Genomic DNA, 20,364 nt, shown 5'->3' with positions numbered 1-20,364 from the left:
CCTGCTCTGCTTATTCCTGCTTGTTTGCCTCTGCTGCAACTCCAGTCCGGGGTTCCAGTCCTGTTCTGCCTAGTCTCCGGTGTGGGGTGGTTTTGCCTGCCACTGCCGCTCCTCTCCTCGGCAGTGGCCCAAGGGCTCACAAACCTAGTTCCAGCTTTGAAAACGTGACATTGAAACATGGACAGAGAGTCTCTGGCCTGTCTCTTTCACTCACTGAAATACAGAGTCTCTGGCCTGTCTCTTTCACTCCCTGGGACATGGACAGATATCTCTGAATGAGTCACTCCCAGAAAAATTCTATCTAGCTGGCAAGTATCGGTCACAGGGCAATAAACATCCTCCCCCTCCCTTCACACTTCTTCATACCAGTAGCCACAGAAACCTTACAGCAGAGTGCCCCCCCCCCCCCTTCCTACCCTTGGCTGGGAAAGGTTTACACTTTCTGCACCTCCCTGGGAACCTGGTCACAGGGCAATAAACATCCTCCCCCTCCCTTCACACTTCTCCATACCAGTAGCCACAGAAACCTTACAGCAGAGTGCCCCCCCCCCCTTCCTACCCTTGGCTGGGAAATGTTTACACTTTCTGCACCTCCCTGGGAACCTGGCCAAGGCCGTGTGCTCAGTTCTGGGCAATGCACACAAAACCCGCCTTCCTCTTCCTCCTCTCTGCCACAGGTGAAACTATGCAAATGTTATTGCTCCTTTGGCTGCCTCCAGTGCAGGTGAGTAAAATCAGTCTGCATCAGTCTGGGGAGGGGGAGGGAGATGTGCCTGACACCTACTGTCAAAACAAACAGAGGAGCTGAGCAGGGAAATGGAGGGGGCGGGAGTTGGGGCACAGCAGGAATTGGCTCAGCTGCACAGTGCCTGAGAAACTGCACTCTGGTGTTATGCAGTGTGAGAAGACTGTGCACCTTTGTGGCAACCCATGGTGGTGAGAAATGCCCTTTGCTGGTCTTTCACCATGATGAACTGATTTTCAAATTGTGTGGCTAAGTGTGAGAGGATAGCATATATGTAGATATTGGGAATACTGAGTGTGAGAGGTTTGTGATTGTGTGTGCAGTGAGTGTGAGAGATAGTATATGTGGAGGAGCAGCCTAGTGGTTAGAGCACTGGCACTGGTCTTGAACCTCAGAGGTGGCGGGTTGAAGTCCCACTACTGCTCCTTGTGATCTTGGGCAAGTCACTTAACCCTCCAATGCCTCAGGTACAAGCTTAGATTGTGAGCCCTCCTGGGACAGAGAAATATCCAGAGTACCTGAACGTAACTCACCTTGAGCTTCGACTGAAAAAGGTGTGAGCAAAATCCAAATAAATAATAATATCTGTAGATACTGGGAATGCGGAGTGTTAGATGATAGTAAATCTATATGCATTGAGTATACTGAGTGTGAGAGAATTTTGCACCTGTATCTTCTTGGTGTATTTAGATTTATTTACAGTATTTATAAGCCATTCAATCCATAAATACATTCACCATAATAAAATAAAGTATAACATCTCCATTTTCATATTGATCACACTGTTTCCTTCATACTTGTGAACATTACAAAGTCTTCCAAGACATTTATACCTATCTACAGACATATTGCTCATCAAATGCTTCTTGAAATAAAAGATTTTAACTCCTGCTTAAATTGATCTCATGAAGTCATAGTTGTCATATTTGTAGGCAGCTTATTTCACAGTTTTGGTGAGCTTAGCCAGAGAGGTGTGGTAGCCATGTTAGTCCACTCTTAAAGGTTATCAATAGAAATCAAACAAAATAAAACATGGAAAAGAAAATAAGATGATACCTTTTTTATTGGACATAACGTAATACATTTCTTGATTAGCTTTCGAAGGTTGCCCTTCTTCCTCAAATCGGAAATAAGCAAATGAGGTGAGCTTAGCCGAAATTGGGTGGTGGAGCCGGTGGGGAGAAGAGGGGTTGGTGGTTGGGAGGAGGGGATAGTGCTGGGCAGACTTACACGGTCTGTACCCTGAAGAGCATAGGTACAAATCAAGGTAAGGTATACACATGAGTTTATCTTGTTGGGCAGACTGGATGGACCGTGCGGGTCTTTTTCTTCCGTCATCTACTATGTTAGTATGTTACATACTTTAAAGGCTGACCTACGGTATTCATCTAACTTAATTACCTTAAAGAAGGTACATCTAAAAGATTAGCATTAGTTTATCTTAATGCGCTTTGCAGGTTGATACAACCTCAAGGTAGATGAAATAACAGGAGAAACCAAGTTGTTTCGTACCTTAAAAACTAGCAATAACATTTTTAAAACAATTTGCTGCTATGTGGATATACCAAGGATTTCCAAAGAGCAGCCGAACTGTGGCATCCTGAGCAACCTGCAAAGCTTTTAAAAGACCTCCACACGCAAACCCTAAAGGAGTCCATTACGATAATCTAAAACATGGAACAACTATACTTTGAATAATCATTTGAAATCAAACAAAATAAAACATGGAAAAGAAAATAAGATGATACCTTTTTTATTGCACATAACTTAATACATTTCTTGATTAGCTTTCGAAGGTTGCCCTTCTTCGTCAGATCATCTTATTTTCTTTTCCATGTTTTATTTTGTTTGATTTATATTGATAACCTTAAGAGTGGACTAACACGGCTACCACACTCCTCTACTTAATAATCATTTGAAAATTTGAAAAGGTAAGAAACGCCCGCAAATGCCTGATCAATTTGAATCTAAAGAAAATACTGGCTTAATAAACTTTCTGAACCTGCATCTTCATAGTCAGTTTAGAATCTAGCGTAACACCCAACTTTATGAGTGTTAAGCGCATTAGAGTGTAAAGCATTAGAGCCTACAGAGATTCCTGTAGTTTGTGTTTGAGATCTGACAACATTAATATCATATTCAGAGCATCCTAAACTCATGAATTGTAGGCAGCGAAAGTCTGGGACAGCTGCTCACCTGCTGCAGGATACCAGGCCACACCCTGATTTTTTTAACAAAGTAATTGCTTGATGTCCCAATAAATGATAAAATAGCCTTAATCCCACCGTAGCACCGTGGTTTTATCATAATTGTCCGTTATCAATCAAAATTAATTTATTCAAAAATGAACCCCCCCCCCCTCACTTATCTTTTTCAGTGACTCTGCATGGTGTTGTTATTCAAATCTACTTTCCAGATCACTTTAGCAGTTTCAATAGTGAATGTGTAAATTAAAAATTGAAAGTTTTTGAAGTCTCTTCAAATATATTCCAGACTTTCAAAGTCTTGCTCAACATGGGTCCATGCTTTGCCAGATGACGTCATCAGGAGACAAGATTGTAATAAATATAAATGCTATTAGTAATTATCACTATGCTGACAACATTCAACTCTTCAAACTCTTAAATTGATCCACCTGAATAAACTATTATTCTAAATCTGCAGTATAACTACGCTACCTCAGTATAACTGCGCCTTCCCAACATCTATGTCCTCTTCCAAGCTGATATCCAAAAAATGCAAACACACGTGCTGTGAGTCTAATTGCTTCTAAGCTACTTCAAGTGACGTAACTGCCAATTGGCTTAGCCACTCCACTCCCTTTTTGAGTCCATTAGGGTATACTGTATTCCACATGTAAATGAGTCTTTGTTCTTTTTCAACCGAAATCACCGACATATCCTCCTCGTTGATGCCCCTGTATAAGTCGTTGGTGAGGCCCCACCTGGAGTAGTGTGTTCAGTTCTGGAGGCCGTACCTTGCTAAGGATGTAAAAAAAATGGAAGCGGTGCAAAGAAAAGCTACGAGAATGGTATGGGATTTGCATTACAAGACGTATGAGGAGAGACTTGCGGACCTGAACATGTATACTCTGGAAGAAAGGAGAAACAGGGGTGATATGATACAGACGTTCAAATATTTGAAAGGTATTAATCCGCAAACAAACCTTTTCCAGAGATGGGAGGGCGGTAGAACGAGAGGACATGATATGAGAGTGAAGGGGGGCAGACTCAAGAAAAATGTCAGGAAGTATTTTTTCACGGAGAGAGTGGTAGATACTTGGAATGCCCTCCCGCAGGAGGTGGTGGAGATGAAAACGGTAGCGAAATTCAAGCATGCGTGGGATAAACATAAAGGAATCCTGTTCAGAAGGAATGGATCCTCAGAAGCTTAGCCGAGATTGGGAGGCGGGGCTGGTGTTTGGGTGGTGGGGCTAGTTCTGGACAAGACTTCTACGGTCTGTGTCCTAAAAATGACAGATACAAATCAAGGTAAGGTATACACAAGAAGTAGCACATATGAGTTTATCTTGTTGGGCAGACTAGATGGACCGTGCAGGTCTTTTTCTGCCGTCATCTACTATGTTACTATGTTTCAAATTAACTTGAAGCAAAACCAAAAAATTCAGGGGGCCTTTTACTAAAGCTTAGCTCCAGTTATCTGCAGCAGGGCCTATTTTATTCCTATGGGCCCTGCTGCAGATTAACTCGAGCTAAGCTTTAGTAAAAGACCTCCTCAATTCCTTAACTTCGTGATTTGCTTGCTGTTAATGCTGTGCTAATGGAGCCTCCCGATGATTGAAACAGAGGTTGCTTAGCTGTTCGTCTATCCGTTTAATCTTGTTTTGTTTGACCTATATAGCATAACTGGCAAGAACATTTAATTGCATATACCATTTGTCCTATGTCCTTATTATGAGGTGCACAAGCAATCTTCCATATTCCTGCTCTGAGGTACACTTGCACCCTCCCATGTTCTTACTATGAGCAGGGCCGGTCCTAGGGTCTCTGGCGCCCCCCCCCCCATCTCCTTTCTCTCTTCTCCCACCCTGCCCCTGTCCAGCGATTCTCCTTCGCCCCCATCCCCTTCCCATTTATGGCCACCTGCCCGCCCTCTTCTCCCCCCAACATCCCCCTTTTTCTTCTTGCGACCCTGCGTGGTTTAAGTCTTTTTTAATTTACCTCCGTCCCAGCGGCCACGTCATTTCAAAGCCCTGCCTGTCTCTAGCCTTCCCTCCCTTCGTGAGTTCATTCCCGCAGAGTCCCGCCCTCGAGGAAATGATGTCAGCAGGCGGGACTCTGCAGGAACGAACTCACGAAGGAAGGGAAGGCTAGAGACGGGCAGGGCTTTGAAATGACGCGGCCGCTGGGACGGAGGTAATAACAGATTTAAATCCCCAAGGGTTGGCGCGGTATGGCAGCACAGCACCACAGCGGCGCCCTTGAAGGCAGGCACCCCCCTGCGGTGCTTACCCCGCTTACTGGGTTTGGCCGGCCCTGACTATGAGGTACATAAGCAGCCTTCCATATTCCTACTATGGGTGCATCTGCCACCTTTGTCTCTTTCTCTGCTGTATTCCAGTAGAGGACTTTAAACTGACAGTCCAAAGTTTGGTTATGAGTGGTTTGGACTACTGCATTGCAGATTGTCCAAAACATAGCACCATGTCTTATTTCTGGCCATTCATGTTTTCCAGCATATTTCCCTGGTACTGAAAGATTTTCATTGGTTACCGGTGGAGAAAAGAATTCGGTTTAAGATTTTACTTTTAATTCATGAGGCATTAAAATTGGACTCTGATTTTAATTTGGAGACTGTTCTTAAGATTTGCCAGCCAATTAGGCCCCTGAGTTCAGTGGGGACTTCTCAGCTGACTATTCCAGCTTTGAGAAAAATTCATTTTGAAGGTACAAGGCAAAAAACTTTCTCTGTTGCAGGCCCAGTGCTATGGAATTCCTCGTCTGCCTTGCAGATTAAGACAATGCAGTTCAGTTTAAAAAATTGTTGAAAATATATCTGTTCTGTGAAGCATTTCAGAAGTGATCGATGGAAATTGTTCCTTTTTCACCTGGGTTTTTAGTATATATTTTGTATATAGATGAGTGATTTTTGGTTTTATGTGTTTACTTTTAATGTATTAATTGGTTTATTATGCAGAATATAAATTAATAAATTAAATTAAACCTGCACCCTCCTTTGTCCCTACTATGAGGTGCACAAGCAGCCTTCCATATCCCTGCTGTTGTGAGGAGCAGCTGCACCCACCTATGTCCTTACTATGAGGTGCATAATCATTCTTCCATTTCCCTGCTGTGAGGAACACCTCTATCCCACTGTGTACCTACTATGGGTGCACCTGCCACCTTTTTTGGCTCTGTCCCTTCTGTGAGGACACCTGCAGTCTTCTATGTCCTTACTATACATGCATGTCTCACCTCCCTCTCCTGCTGCCACGTCCCATGACCCTGTGGTAAAATTATATCTGCAGCTTCCTGTCTGAATGTACAAGCCAAGTAAATCCACATAATTATTTGTAACCGCCAAACTGGATTGTCCATGATAATTTGCAAAAATGAAGACTTTGCATAGTATTTGCATGTTTATATATCGTATGTATGTGTATTTTAAAGTGCTCAGGAGGAACGATAATTTGTTTTTTTTTTTAACTGACGTCTGTATATAGGGCAGCATTTATAAAGCACACATTAAAGGCATTTACTAACCCAACCTGGCAGTTAAAAATAAAGGCAAAGTCATTATGGGGAAATTTTCAGACTGGTCACACTGGGATAAAAGCCAGAAAGACTTTTTAAGTTCAGGTTTTGCACTAGTTTTTACAGAGAATTTGTGCAGAAGTTTTCACTTCGAATTGACCATTAACTCCATCTGCACTGCTTTTGTGTGTTTATCTTGCAAGCCCAGGAATGTCTCCTCTAAACGCAGCTAAACTCCATCCTGTCAGGGCATGCACACTTTCAGCCATCCTGAAGGAAATCAAGTTTCACCCAGCCAGTTTGGCCTTAATTCATTAAAGTTTAGTGTAGTTTAGTTTAATTAGGATTTACTATACCGCCTTTGCTAACTTGCAGATCAAAGCGATTTACAATTCTAAAAATAAAAATGAATAGAAAAGGAAGTACAAAAAATTTACAGGAAAGGATAATAATCAATCATACGAAGCAGATAAGTTAAAGAACGTATTGCGTTCAAGGTATGCACTCTGGTTTATAAAATCATTCACGGAGATGCCCCGGCCTACACGCTAGACCTCGTTGACTTGCCACCCAGGAACGCTAAAAGATCACCTCACACATTCCTTAATCTTCACTTCCCCAGCTGTAAAGGTCTAAAATACAGATTAACACATGCGTCCAGCTTTTCCTACATGAGTACGCAGTTGTGGAATACACTGCCGCTTAACCTAAAAACAATTGACGAACTAATTAACTTTCGTAAATCTCTGAAGACCTCTCTCTTCAACAAGGCATACCACAACGACCAATAATTGTAAATGTAACACATCACCACTTTACCTTATATTCTGAACTAATTTCTGCCCATATCTGTTTGCTTAATTCTATTATGTCATCCATGTCGGAACATTGTAAGCCACATTGAGCCTGCAAATAGGTGGGAAAATGTGGGATACAAATGCAACAAATAATAATAATAAGTAAAGCGAGGAAGTAGAGAGAAGGAAATGAAAGAGAGAAATTAGGGGTCCTTTTAGCAAACTGCAGGAAAAAGTGCCCTGCGCTAGTGGCAGGGGCTGTTTTTTCCGCGCGCCAGGGCCGTTTTTTTCCACAGCCAGTAAAAGCCCCCCCCCCCCAAATGTCCATGCAGTGAGAGAACTCTTACCGCCTCTTACCGCGTGGCCATTCAGCAGGGAGCCTTTACCACCACCCACTGAGATGGCGATAAGGGCTCCCGTGCTAACCCAGCAGTAACCGGATTATTTAGGCCAACGAAAATGTGGCCTAAACCCCTGCACATAGATTTACGTGCACTGTGCCATATTCTATATCTGTGTGTGGAAGCGCCCACAAAACTCCCATTTCCAGCCCATAGCTGCATGAGAATTTAGGCACAGTTAAGTACAGAATACGCTTAGAAAGCTGTGCGCGTAAATTCCAATTATTGCCAATTGGAGTTCATTATTGCTTGTTAAGTGCTGATATCAACACTGATTAGCTTGTTAAGCAATTACATTGCGCGTTGTTATAGAATACGCCTAGATTTTGGTAGGTGCGCTATATAGAATTTTGGGATAAGTGCTTATTCTCAGATCTTAAATTTTGCGAGTAGAAGGGACACAGAGGGGGAGTTGAATGATGGACATGGACAGAGAAGAAATGCCAAATAGACCAGGAGACCGTGGCTAAAGAGTTCAAAGAAGACAAGAGGAAAGCGTAAACCAGAGACTGAGACCAACATGATTAGAAAAATAAAATGACCAGACAACAAAGGTAGAAAAATTAATGTTATTTTCTATTTATTATTAGACTATGTCAGTGGGGTAGCCAGACAGCCAATTTTGGGTGGACCTGAGCTCAAAATGGGTGGGCACAACATTTTCTCTGCTGCTGCCCTACCTCCCTTTTCACTCCTCCCCCGGCATCTCACAAATCATAATATAAATACTATAGCTAATGAGGATCCCCAAGCTCTGAAAGCAGAAGACCTCTTCTGAAGGTGGCCAAAATGCCCTTTGTTATGATTGTGGTCAGAACCCCTCTCAAACTTACCTTTTTCCTGGGGGTCAGCTTCTTAGCTGGCTTCTGTTTCTTTTGTCTGTCCTTTCTGAGCTAGCTCTCTCTCTCTGTGCTGGCAGCTTCTAGCAGCATGACTCTAATTGTTTCACTTTACTACAGCTGTGTGTGTGGACTGAGTTAGCTCTACCTCTCTCTGGGTGTACTGGCTTCAAGGGCTTCACGGTGCTGCATTGGTGTGGGTTGGGCCTCTCTGGGTTTCTGTGTGCTGTATGCCTGGGTCTCGGGAGTGTGACATCATCTGGGAGGGCCTTGATAAGGAAGTGGTGTTCTTTCCTTCAGGGCCTTTTGCAACGTTTGCTTTAGGTAGGGTGGTGCAGTGTGCACTTCTGACTTTGTGTCTAGTTTCCCTGCTTGCTTTTGCTAAAGGTCCAGGTTAGTGTTAGTGTTAGTGCAGTGTGCACTTGTGACTGTGTGTTTAGCTTTCCTGCTTTTCCCTTGTGGTTCCCCCGCTTTTCCCTCTTGGTGCTTTGGAAGCATTGCTGTGTGTAGGGCTTTGGAAGCTCTGTTGCTGATAGAAGTACTTCAGGGTTTGGTGGTGTTAGGAACACTGCAGATTTGGCTGTTAGAAGTACTTCTGGTGTTTGTGCTGTTGGGAGCATTGCAGTCTTTGCTGTTTGTGTTTGGTGCTTTGGAAGCACTTTTGGCTTACATGTTTAGCTTCCCTGTTTTTTCCCTAGTGGCTCCCCTGTCTTCCCTTTTAGTGCTAGGAGCTCTTCTGGTTGTTTGGTGCGTGGGAGCACCTTAGTTAGTTTAGAGTTGTAGAGCTTCTGTAGCTTGGTGCTCAGAGCACCTGTGTTAGGTCTGCTGAAGGTTGGTGCTTAGGAAGCACCTTTATTAGCGTATGTGTTTAGTTTCCCTGCCTTTCTCTTGTACTCCCCTGCTTTTCCTTTTGGTGCTGTGAGTAGCACTCCTGTTAGGTCAGTGCCTAGGGGCACTCCTGTTAGTATAGGGCTTAGGAAGTCCTTTTGTTAGTTTTCTGTTAGGAACACTTCTGTTGGTTTAGGGCTTGGGAGCACTTAGGTCAGTTTAGGATTTAGGAGTACTTCTGTTTCCAGTCCTGGTCCCTGTGTCATCCGGTATCCGGTAAGTCCTGCCGGCCACTCGAACCCAAGGGCTCAACCCTTGGGGGGGGGCAGTGGCTAAGTGCAGGTGAAGCTGTACAGACCAGTCCAGGGTGCTCCAGTCCAGTGTGTTCCGGTCCGGTGTGTTCCAGTCCAGTGTTCCAGTCCAGTGTCCTCCAGTCCGGGGGATTCTAGTCCAGTGTCCTCCAGTCCAGGGGATTCCAGTCCAGTGTTCCAGTCCTGTGTCCTCCAGTCCGGGGGATTCCAGTCTGTGTGTTCCGGCTCGCTGGGCAGTGCCTGCAGTCCCTGCCGGTGCCGGTGTGCTTGCCCAGCATTGGTTGGTGGGTTTTGCCTGCTGCTGTCGCTCCTCGTCAGCAGCCCAAGGGCTCACGTTTGCTCCAGAGCCCGGCCCCGCAGGCTCTGAACCTGAGAACCTGGCACCCTTTTACCAAGTTTGGCAAGCAGTAGCAATGTCCCTGAGCTACCGATGTTGGCACCCCACACATGTGTAGTTGTCGATGACTCAAGCATGGTGCTGCACACTGCAGAACTCGGCAGAAGGGAAGTCTGGCCACCTTTGGAGGAGGTCCTCAGTTGGTGATGCTTGGAAATCCCCACCAGCTACAGCAAGGGTCAGGGCAGGTGTTAAACATGCTGGGGCCCAGGTCAGAAAATAAAAAGAGGGGGCCCTCCTGTTCCCCTCTCTTCCCTGCCTCACCTACAGTCTCCCAGCTGCCATTACTATAATACCGACACTAACGCATGCATATATTACAACACATTTGGATTATTGTAATAGTGTTTATGCAGGACTTACAAAGACAAATATAAAACGTTTACAGATGATACAGAATACTGCAGCTCGTATCATCTGCAGGGCCTCAAAATATGATAGAACGATGCCACTTTTATATCAACTTCACTGGCTTCCAGTTGAAGCCAGAATAATACTCAAAATCTCTACACTGACTCATAAAGTACTATATTCACTTATTTCATCGTATTTATCGAATCTTATTCTGTCATATTCGCCTAGACGAACGCTTCGTTCTCTTACAGATAACAAACTGATTATCCCCTCTCCACAAAAGGCTAGATGGGAGTCCACCAGAAATTCAGCATATTTTTTCTTGGCCCCCTCTCTCTGGAATTGTCTCCCAAAATACCTTAGATTGGAAGAGTCTTACATTAAATTTCGAAAATTTTTGAAAACGTATTTATTCCAGGAGACAGTCGAAAATAATCTGTGATAAAATGGCAATACTAGTTAGAATTGACTATGCAGTAAAATTTGTATGTTAGTCATGTTGTTGTTATGAATGGCTGTTTAGCAAAATTGATGTTTTATCTTTTAATGAATGGCTGTTTTAGTTTGCTTTCCTATCAACTTGATGGACTTCTTTTATGTTTTTATTACTATTTTTTATATTAATATGTAAACCGTTTCTGTTTTGTAACTACAATTTGAGACGGTATAGTAAAATGAATAAACAATAAATGACAGTCCCTCACCAAATACAGGGATCACAGAAATTGAACTGGGAACCCCAAGATGTTAAACTTGCCATGTACTGCAACAGTAGAGAAAAACAGAAATGAATTTCCTTTACTAGTGGACACAATACAAAGACATTTGTTATGCACATTTCCCAAAGCTAACATATTCCATTTAATACATTAAAAATAAAAATGTTTTTTTTCTACCTTTGTCGTCTGGACATTTTATTCATGTTGGTTCCAGTTTCTCTTTTCTGCTTTCCTGTCTGTCTTCTGCTAATTCTCCTTAAAGTGGCTGCTGTCTATATGTCTTTTCTCCTCTCTCCTGTCTTGTTCCGTTTCCTCACTACACCTATCTTTGACATATTGATCTTTCCTTTTTAACTCTTTCCTGCCTCTCTGTTCCTTCAGATTTCACCCTCTTTCTCATCCCTCTCCTATTAACTTTTTAGCTACCTATCAAATTCCATCTCCTTCTCTCACCCACTAGCTCTCCCATTACCCATCTCACGCCTTCACCTAGCTTTCCATTTCCTTTCATTTTTAATCAACTCCACATACCATATTTCCCCCCTTGTAATCACTATCCTCCTCTCATGCATTTCCTTGCCCCCCCCCCCCCCCAGTTTGGCCTCTCCCACATAGTTTCACCATTTCCAGCATCTTCCTCCCTCCACTCTTGTAGCCCAGCACCCCTCCCCCTCCCTGTCTCTTCCACTGCCCTTCAGCATCTTCCAGTCCCTTCTCTCTTCCCTCCTGCCTCATCCCCCATGATCTAGCATTTCTCCCTCCCTCTTTCTTCCCTCCAGTTGTCCAGGATCTTTCCCTCACTGTTTTCTGTACCTGGATCCAACATCTTCCTCTTTCTCCCTTCCCCCTCCTGTGCCTCTCTCTCTCTCTTTCTCTCCTCCTCCCCAGTGTCCAGTCTCTCATCCCTCCTCCCTTTCTCCCACTGTCCACATCTCTCTCTCGTGCCCCAGGTCCAACCTCTCTTTCTTCCTCTCTCTCCCTACCTCTCACCTCCATGTCCAACACTTCTCCCTCTCTCTCCCTATGCATCTCTCCCTCCCCTCAACCCCATTACCCCTATGTCCAACATGTCTCCCTCTCTTCTCATCCCACCTCCAGCAATCCTCCCTTTCCAAACCCATACAGCATCTCTCCCTCACACCCCATCCTCAGAAATTCTCCCTCTCTCTAACTCCACACCCCATGCAGCATCTCTGCCTCCCTGTATATCCAACAAGTAACCCCTCCCTCATGTGCAGCATCTTGTTACTACTATAGACCTTCCCATCCCTCCTCTACACCCCCATGCATTTCTTGCAGCACCGCTTTCCTTTCCTTCTCTCCCATCCACCCCCATGCATTTCTCTGCCAGTGAGAATTGCTCCCATGCCCACATCTACCTTCACAAAGATTTCTGTCAAAGGGTTACCGCCGGCAGCAGCCGCAATTCTCAGACACTGCCTGCCTGTGGTGAACCCAGAAACCTCTCCTCTCTGAAGTGTTCTGTGCAGGCAAGAACTGGTGTTATACCTGCCTGGGGCCTGTGAGAAAAACCTCACACATTGGCCAGCATACCAGTGGTAAATCTCCAGCTTTTGGGATGGACCACTCTTGGTGTCTCTGTAGGCTCCTTCAGCACAGTTCCAATTACTCATACATAAATCTAGGCCAGGCTACAGCTGGGACACTCAGACCTGGGCAGTGGTGTTCCTAGCCTGGATGGCACCCGGGGCGGATCGCTGATGCGCCCCCCCCCCCCCGGGTGCAGCGCCCCCCCCCCGGGTGCAGCGCCCCCCCCCCGGGTGCAGCACCCCCCCCCCCCCGGCGAAATGACACCTCCCCCCGGAAAAATGACACCCCCCTGGGTGCACGCCGCTGGGGGGGGGGGGTGCTGCAGCGCGCACTTGTCAGCTCCGAAAAGTTCACTAACTTCGCTCGTTCGCTGCAGCTCCCTCTGCCCCGGAACAGGAAGTAACCTGCAGCGAACGAGCGAAGATAGCGAACTCGGAGCCAGGCGCGTGCCACGGCACCCCCCAGTGGCATGCACCCGGGGCGGACCGCCCCCACCGCCCCCCCCCCCCTTGTATGCCACTGGACCTGGGTCTTCACAGACAAATAAAAGCACTCTTACCTTTGCAGTCTTCTGTTTCTTCTCATGCAATCACTGGGCGTCTACATTTTAACACAGGGTACAAACCTCTGAGCTAAAGCCAGTCCTCGCTTCCCTGGGACTCCCCCACAGGTACTGTAGCCCAGCCAACATTTTGGGAGGGTTCCTTCACTTGGAGCCTTCCTCTTGGAGATTTCTGCACTCAAGATCTCTCTCCTGGAGATCTCTTGCCTCAGGGCCTCCCTCCTTGAGACCTCTTGCCCCTGGGCCTCTTGATCCAGTCTGCTCCAGGGCATTTAACCACCTCCTGACCTGAGCCCCACCCATCCGACTCAGTCTCAGACATGGCAGGTTTACGCCACCTGCTGTAAGGTGAATGAACCTTAACCTTAGTGGGGGAGTTTTCTAAGGGACATACCACTCACTCCCGCCCTCACATACCTTACCCCTCAGCTTAACCATACCAAGTTAAGTGCTTGCCACTACCTGGGCCATCTTGCTTATGGGTTGAGAACTGTCACTCACTAGGGCACCTGGGACTCCCACCGACACCCGTGGACCACCAACCTGTACTTGAGCCAAACCCAGATATCCACCTCAGACTAGGCACAGTAAGCACAGCAGCCATTGGGCTGAACTTGGCCATCCTTCCCCCCCTCTAGAGCTGCATCATCAGGTGACTAGCACTCCAGTATTCTTCATTTCACACCAAAGGATCCTTGTAGGCCACCTCATCTTTCCTTGAGGTGTCCTCGTCTGAGAAGTTTCGGCACCCTTCAAGCCCACTTCTTCATCTTCCATAACTCCTATGTAGCAAATTTTCTACATGACATATCTTTAACTCTTGAAGCACTGTTCGCATTCACAACTGGATAGCCCAGTACAAAAGGAAGCTCTGGCTGCTCCCCATCTTCTACATGGAGTTGCAACTAGACCTGTATATCCATTTGTATGGGCATCGTACTGCTTTTCACTTTAGCATTCTTATCTTCCACGCACATCCTAGCACCCTCTTCTGGGCCAGTTCTTCGAGTGAAGAATCCAGTTCAATCACAGGACTATCTGGCCTCACCCCTTTTTCCACAGGGAGTTGAAGCTCTGCCCATATAACCAGCTGTAAAGGCAGCATACAGCTTGTCACTTCAGCGTCTCCATCTTCTTCACTGTCTCTGGCGCTCTCTCTGGGGCTACTGACCCCTGATTGGGAGTCTTCTCCCTCTTCTGGCACAGAACCACTATCACAGTTTAGTATGAGCTCTTCCGTAGTGCCACCCACTGTAACCGCACCTTGGTCGCTAGGTTCTGGGTGAAATTGCATTTCAAAACTCACAGGTTTTCCCTTCTCTGAGAACTTTAATATCTTTTAACTGCTGTACTGTAGCTTCTTCATATGCCTGCAACAAGTCACTCAACACATCCGTGTTCTTGGTGACTGTTCTCCAAAACTCGGGGACACTGGACTGGCCTTCCTTCTCAGTACAGAACAGACCATTCTCTGTCAATGGGGCAACTCCGATACTGGTCGCTCACTTGACATACTCGTGGTTCACCACCAAACCACTTCAATAATTGCTCGGACTAGCGCCCTCTGGCTCATGTCGCACACGACTTTTCCTCTAGTCTCTCCTTTAAGTCTTTCACTTGCAGACACATCTCCCTGGGTTGGGTCAGAACCAAGCCTCTTGTATCCATTGCTTCTCTTTTACTCTCATCCTGGCTTTCTTCAGCTGGTTTTCCAATGTATGTGGATGTCTCTTCAGAGCAGTCTTGGCAAAGCCTTCTTGAGCCGGGCACCCAAATCCTCCCCCCTTGAGACCTCCACCCAGCCAGTTGACCCTGCCATCTTTTCTTGGTGCTTCTGCACCCTGACATGCTCTGCGCACATCTCATGCAGCTCTTCCAGCTGTTGGGTCCACAACCAAACCCATTCACTTCTACCAGCTGGGTGGCTCTCTCTCATAGCCCTCTCCTCCCAGAGGCTCAACTCTTGTACTTAAGTCTGGAACATGGCATTCAGGTCCTTCAATGACTGTGCATTTGCTTTTAGCTCCTCCTGGCTCTGCAAGACTTCAGTTAACTGCCTCTGCAACTCCTACATGGCATATCTTTCACTACTGCACCATGCTGCCACCATGACACTGTAGCTGCCAACTCTTGCTGCAGCTAAATTCATCTCAGCTCCTGCAGCCTCTGCTTTAGTCTGATAGTCCTGGATCTAGACTGTCACCAGGCCCATCTGGTCCCTCGGTGCTTGGACCTCTTCCCACTGCTACTCCAGTTCTCCATCCTTGGCTTCTAGCTGCTTAACTTTCTCTGCTAACTCCTCGGTCAGCACTCGCTTCATTTCTTCAGCTGGGGTACTGCTCTCTAAATGTCCTTGCAGTTCCTGCAACCTAGAAACATAGAAACATGACGGCAGATAAAGGCCACATGACCCATCCAGTCTGCCCATCCTCTGTAACCCCTAATTCTTCCTGTTCCTAAGTGATCCCACATGCTTATCCCATGCCTTTTAAAATTCTGGAACAGTCCTCGACTCCACAACCTCCACGGGAAGCCATTGCATGCCTCCACCACCCTTTCTGTGAAATAGTACTTCCTTAGATTACTCCTAAGCCTATTCCCTCTTAACCTTGTCATATGCCCCCTCATTCCAGAGCTCTCCTTCATTTGAAAAAGGCTCTTGAGATATTTAAACATCTCTATCATGCCTCCTCTCTCCCTCCTTTCTTCCAGCTTATACTAAGACCGCTTACTAATTTTGTAGCCGCCCTCTGGACCGACTCCAGCGCTGCGTATGCCTTGTAGCGCTATAGAAATGCTAGATAGTAGTAGTAGTTTATATCTTTCCGTAGGTGCGGTCTCCAGAACTGCACTCCAAATGGGGCCTCACCAGAGACTTATACAACGGCACTATCACCTCCTTTTTCCTGCTGGTCATGCCTCTCTTTATGCACCCAAGCATCCTTTTGGCTTTGACCGTCGCTTTTTCTACCTGTTTGGAAGCTTTAAGGTCATCAGACACAATCACCCCCAAGTCCCACTCTTCCTTTGTACACTAAAGCACTTCACCCCCTATACTGTACCGTTCCTTTGGATTCTTGTGACCCAAGTGCCGACCCATTTTTTGGGATTAAACCTTAGTTGCCAAATATCGGTCCATTCCTCCAGCTTCGCTAGGTCCTTCCGCATGTCATTCACACCCTGCAGGGTGTCCATCTTGTTGCAGAGTTTAGTATCATCCGCAAAGAGACAAACCTTACCAGACAGCCCTTCCGCAATATCGCTCACAAAGACGTTAAAAAGAGCCGGCCCTAGCACCGATCCCTGCGGTACTCCACTGACAACATCCTTTTCTTAAGAGCGAGCTCCATTTACCACTACCCTCTGTCTCCTACCATTCAACCAATTTTTAACCCAATCAGTTACTCTAGGTCCCATACTGAGGGCACTCAATTTATCAGTCGCCTGTGTGGAACCATGTCAACGGCTTTGCTGAAATCCAAGTATAACACATCAAGCACTCCTCCCACATCCAACTGTTTGGTCACCCAGTCGAAGAAGACAGTCAGATTTGTCTGACACGACCTGCCACTAGTGAAGCCTGCAGGTTACTTGTTCCTTCATTCTCTCAACTGGTTTTCTCATCCACCAGCATCTAGCAACTTCTCTTGAGCTGGGACCCCCTCACAGCGCATCTGTTCCACCTGAAATTCCATCCACTACACTGGTCACAAGACAAGCTAAGTTCAGCCAGGGCACTTTACCACTGCATCTCTGCAATCCTTGCATGCTCTCTTGCTTTTTTCAATTCAGTAAGTAGCCTCTCTTCCTGCTTCTGCAGTATCTCAGTAGAAGACTTCACGAGGATTACCTGATTCTGCAGCTGGGTAACCTCCTCTGTCTTATGCTTCAGATAGCTTTTCAACTGTGTGACCTCCCATTCTCTGTCATTGGCTTGCGACAAGACTTCCTGGCTCTGTGACCACTTTCTTTCTCCCACTGTACCTCTTGGTAGCTCAGAGAGATTTCCAAGGCCTGGAGCTTCTCCAGCCTTTCTCGCACTCCTGTCTCTACAGGGCCCCTTCCTAGGGACCTAGCACTCAATTGCCTTATCTCCTCCACCTGCTGTTCAGTGGTTTCCTGTAACTCTCCAATTCCAGAGCAGTGTGGTCTTCATAACCTCTACCAGCTGCTGTTGGAGAGACTTCTTTTCCTCTCATAATTGACCCACATACACAGTGGCATGCTGTAATTCTTCATCTAGCATCATAATCCATCTGTCAGCTTCCTCCAACTCGCTATCTAGATCTTGAGGTGGGCCCTGAACCTCTACCAAGTGATGTTTGCAGGGTTCCTTCTCTTCCCCTGGTTGAGACACCATGGCAGACAAACACTCCAGGTCTCCCATCATCTCTGGACTACAGTGGTTGACTTTCTTCCATCTCTTGGGCTGTGGATGAAACAGGTACTTAACCTCTACCTGTGAGCCTTGTCCTGTCCCCTTTTCTTCTTTATGGCTTTTGGGCTTGAGTTGTAAACACACTCCTTTGCCCAGGCATCACTTCCACTTGCTGCTCAGCCGTTTATCTTATTTGTGGCTTCCTGTGCTTGTCAAGGGAGTTAACCTCCTGAAGCTCTTTGACTTTAAGAAGGTCACTTAACTTGCTCCCTCTTGGAGACTCCTTTATCTTCATTCCTTCTGGTGTTTCTTGGCTACCCCAGCAGTATTGTGGAGAGCAGCGTTGTTGTTACCATCGGGGGAACTCTTCAGCTTGCGGAGCTTGGGATCCCCAACAGCTACTGCTAAACATGTGCTACTGATGGGTGGGCCTGAGCCCTAACTAGGTGGGCCTCAGCCCACCCAGGCCCACCTAGTTAGGGCTCAGGCCCACCCATCAGTAGCACATGTTTAGCAGTAGCTGTTGGGGATCCCAAGCTCCGCAAGCTGAAGAGTTCCCCCGATGGTAACAACAACGCTGCTCTCCACAATACTGGCACCTGCATATGCTCCGTTTTCAGTGCATGCCTGCTGCAGACTGCTAAGGTGGAGGGAAGCATTTTCCCTCTAGCTGAGATATTTTTTTTGGTGTGTGTGGGGGAGGGAGAACACTTGGTGCCCATCCACTTCTTGCCTAGGCCCACCCAAAATCTGCTCTCTGGCTACGCCCCTGGCTTGGAGATTCACGGGCCCTGTAATAACAACAAATTGTTCCACTCTCTGGTCCAATCTAGCTTTCCCTAGCTGCTCCAGCACCAGCAGTTCTTTATTTCACTGTCCACAGGAACTTTCCTTGCTCCAGAACCAGAGTCTCTGTCAACTAGACTCAGATGCATACGCTGTACTTGATTAGGTAAGCCACTCACCAGTGGCGATTCTAGCCGGCATGACACCCGGGGCGGATCGCTGATGCGCCCCCCCTCCCCCCGGTGCAGTGCGGCGCCTCCCCCCCCGGCGAAATGACCCCCCCCCCCCGGGTGCACGCCGCTGGGGGGGGGGTGCCGCGGCGCGCGCCTGTCAGCTGACTTCGCTAACTTCGCTGCAGTTCCCTCTGTTCCGGGGCAGAGGGAGCTGCAGCTAAGTTAGCGAAGTCAGCGAACTCAGCTGACAGGCGCGCGCCACGGCACCCCCCCAGTGGCGTGCACCCGGGGCGGACCGCCCCCACAGCCCCCCCCCCCCCTTGGTACGCCACTGACACTCACTTTAAGTTTTTATGTTTTTCTTCCACCTTGCCAAGTCTCCTGGCTAGGTGTGACTTGCACAACAACTCAAACACTCTGCAGAGCCTTTCTGACCCCTCCAGACCAGCTTTCTTTATGGCTTCACTCCAAGCCAGAGTTTGCCTGTTGCTCTACAGCACTCTTGAAACCCAAAACAGAACAAAAAAAAAAACTACTTGGCATTAACTAGCTTTTCCCCCCTTCTCCTCTCTAAGGCACATCTAACCTTTTTAGCCTTTATGCAAAAATAAAAAAATGTACCATTATTGTGCTGTACCATACTCTGGAGATACATGGATTGGCCTCTTGTACAGAGAAGCATTTATCCCACTGCTTACACAATAACATAATAGCATGGCTACTAGCAAACAGGTATGGAACCCTCATAGACATAGGCAGAGTGTAGTGCAAAGTCAAAAGAAAAGATTTAGTGGTGAACAAGAAATCAAAGCAATACAGTCAGTGCCTGCCGCAGACTCAATTCAAACCTGGGCAGCAACCAAATTAACAGTTCTATCTTATGAGGCATCTTCCAATTATTCATACATACACCCAGACCTGGGTTTTCACAGAGAAATAAGGGTATCTACTTCTTAACACAGGGTGAAAACCTCTGAACTATAGCCACTCCTCAATTCCCTGGCAGTGCCCCACAGGTACTGCAGCCCAGCCAACAGTTTGAGAAGGTTCCTTTACTTGGAACATCCCTCTAGGAGATCTCTCTCTTGGAAACCTCTTGCTTCAAGGAATCTCTGATCCACTCTGCTCCAAGGCATTTAACCCAGGGTCGCCGAGAGGAGGGAGTGGGAGTGGGGGGGGGGGGGGGCAAAATTCCCCAGGCCCCCGGGTCTCTTTCTCTCTCCTGCTCCTGAAGGGACCTGGATGATCGCGTCCTGACAGGAGCAGGAGAGAGAAAACTCATGTCTGAGGGGAAAAGCAGCCACTTGGCAGGCAATGCCACAGAGTGAAGAGCAGCACTGGAGGAAGATCTCTTCTGCTGGCAGAGCCTCGGGATCCCCGCCAGCCAAGGTATTTGCAGGTCTGGCAGGCGGGTGGCAAGCAGCAGCGGCAGCGATCCTGGGGGGGGGCCTGCCCTGCCCTGCCGTGGGCCTGGCTCAGTCTCTCAGCGGCCCTGATTTAACCCCCCCCCCGGCCTGTAACCCTCAGCATCACATCAGAGCACTCCGTTCCTGAAGAAGCCGTGTTTCTAGGTGAAACGGTGGTCCCCGTTGAACGGATAATGACGAGTGCTTCATTTAAAGCTAAGTGAAAGTTTGTTCAGTTCGCTGCTGTGATAAGGGTTGTCATCAGAAAGTGACCTTAACAGATTTATATGACTGTTTGAGGAGCAATTCACTTTGAATATTTATACTTTTGAGGCAGAAGTTTAAATGCCCGTGTTATATGGAGTTTTTTGCCCAATGATAGAACCGTAGTGTGTGTTATAGA

At 46.9% G+C, this 20,364-nt stretch overlaps 1 protein-coding gene across 1 annotated transcript in view; it reads left to right on the top strand.

The window, feature by feature from the left end:
• Nucleotides 1-672: 672 nt before the first annotated feature.
• The window catches only part of LOC115482473 (claudin-4-like), a 189,110-nt gene continuing 169,418 nt past the window's right edge, over nucleotides 673-20,364 (top strand). The window contains exon 1 of the mRNA XM_030222248.1: nucleotides 673-724. The gene's annotated coding sequence lies outside the window, so the exon portion shown is untranslated. The remainder of the gene's footprint in view (nucleotides 725-20,364) is intronic.

Source organism: Microcaecilia unicolor, chromosome 13 (genome assembly GCF_901765095.1).
Source record: "Microcaecilia unicolor chromosome 13, aMicUni1.1, whole genome shotgun sequence".
Lineage (NCBI taxonomy): Eukaryota > Metazoa > Chordata > Amphibia > Gymnophiona > Siphonopidae > Microcaecilia > Microcaecilia unicolor.
The sequence above is the reverse complement of the archived record's forward strand: the minus strand, read 5'-3'. Positions and strand labels throughout refer to the sequence as shown.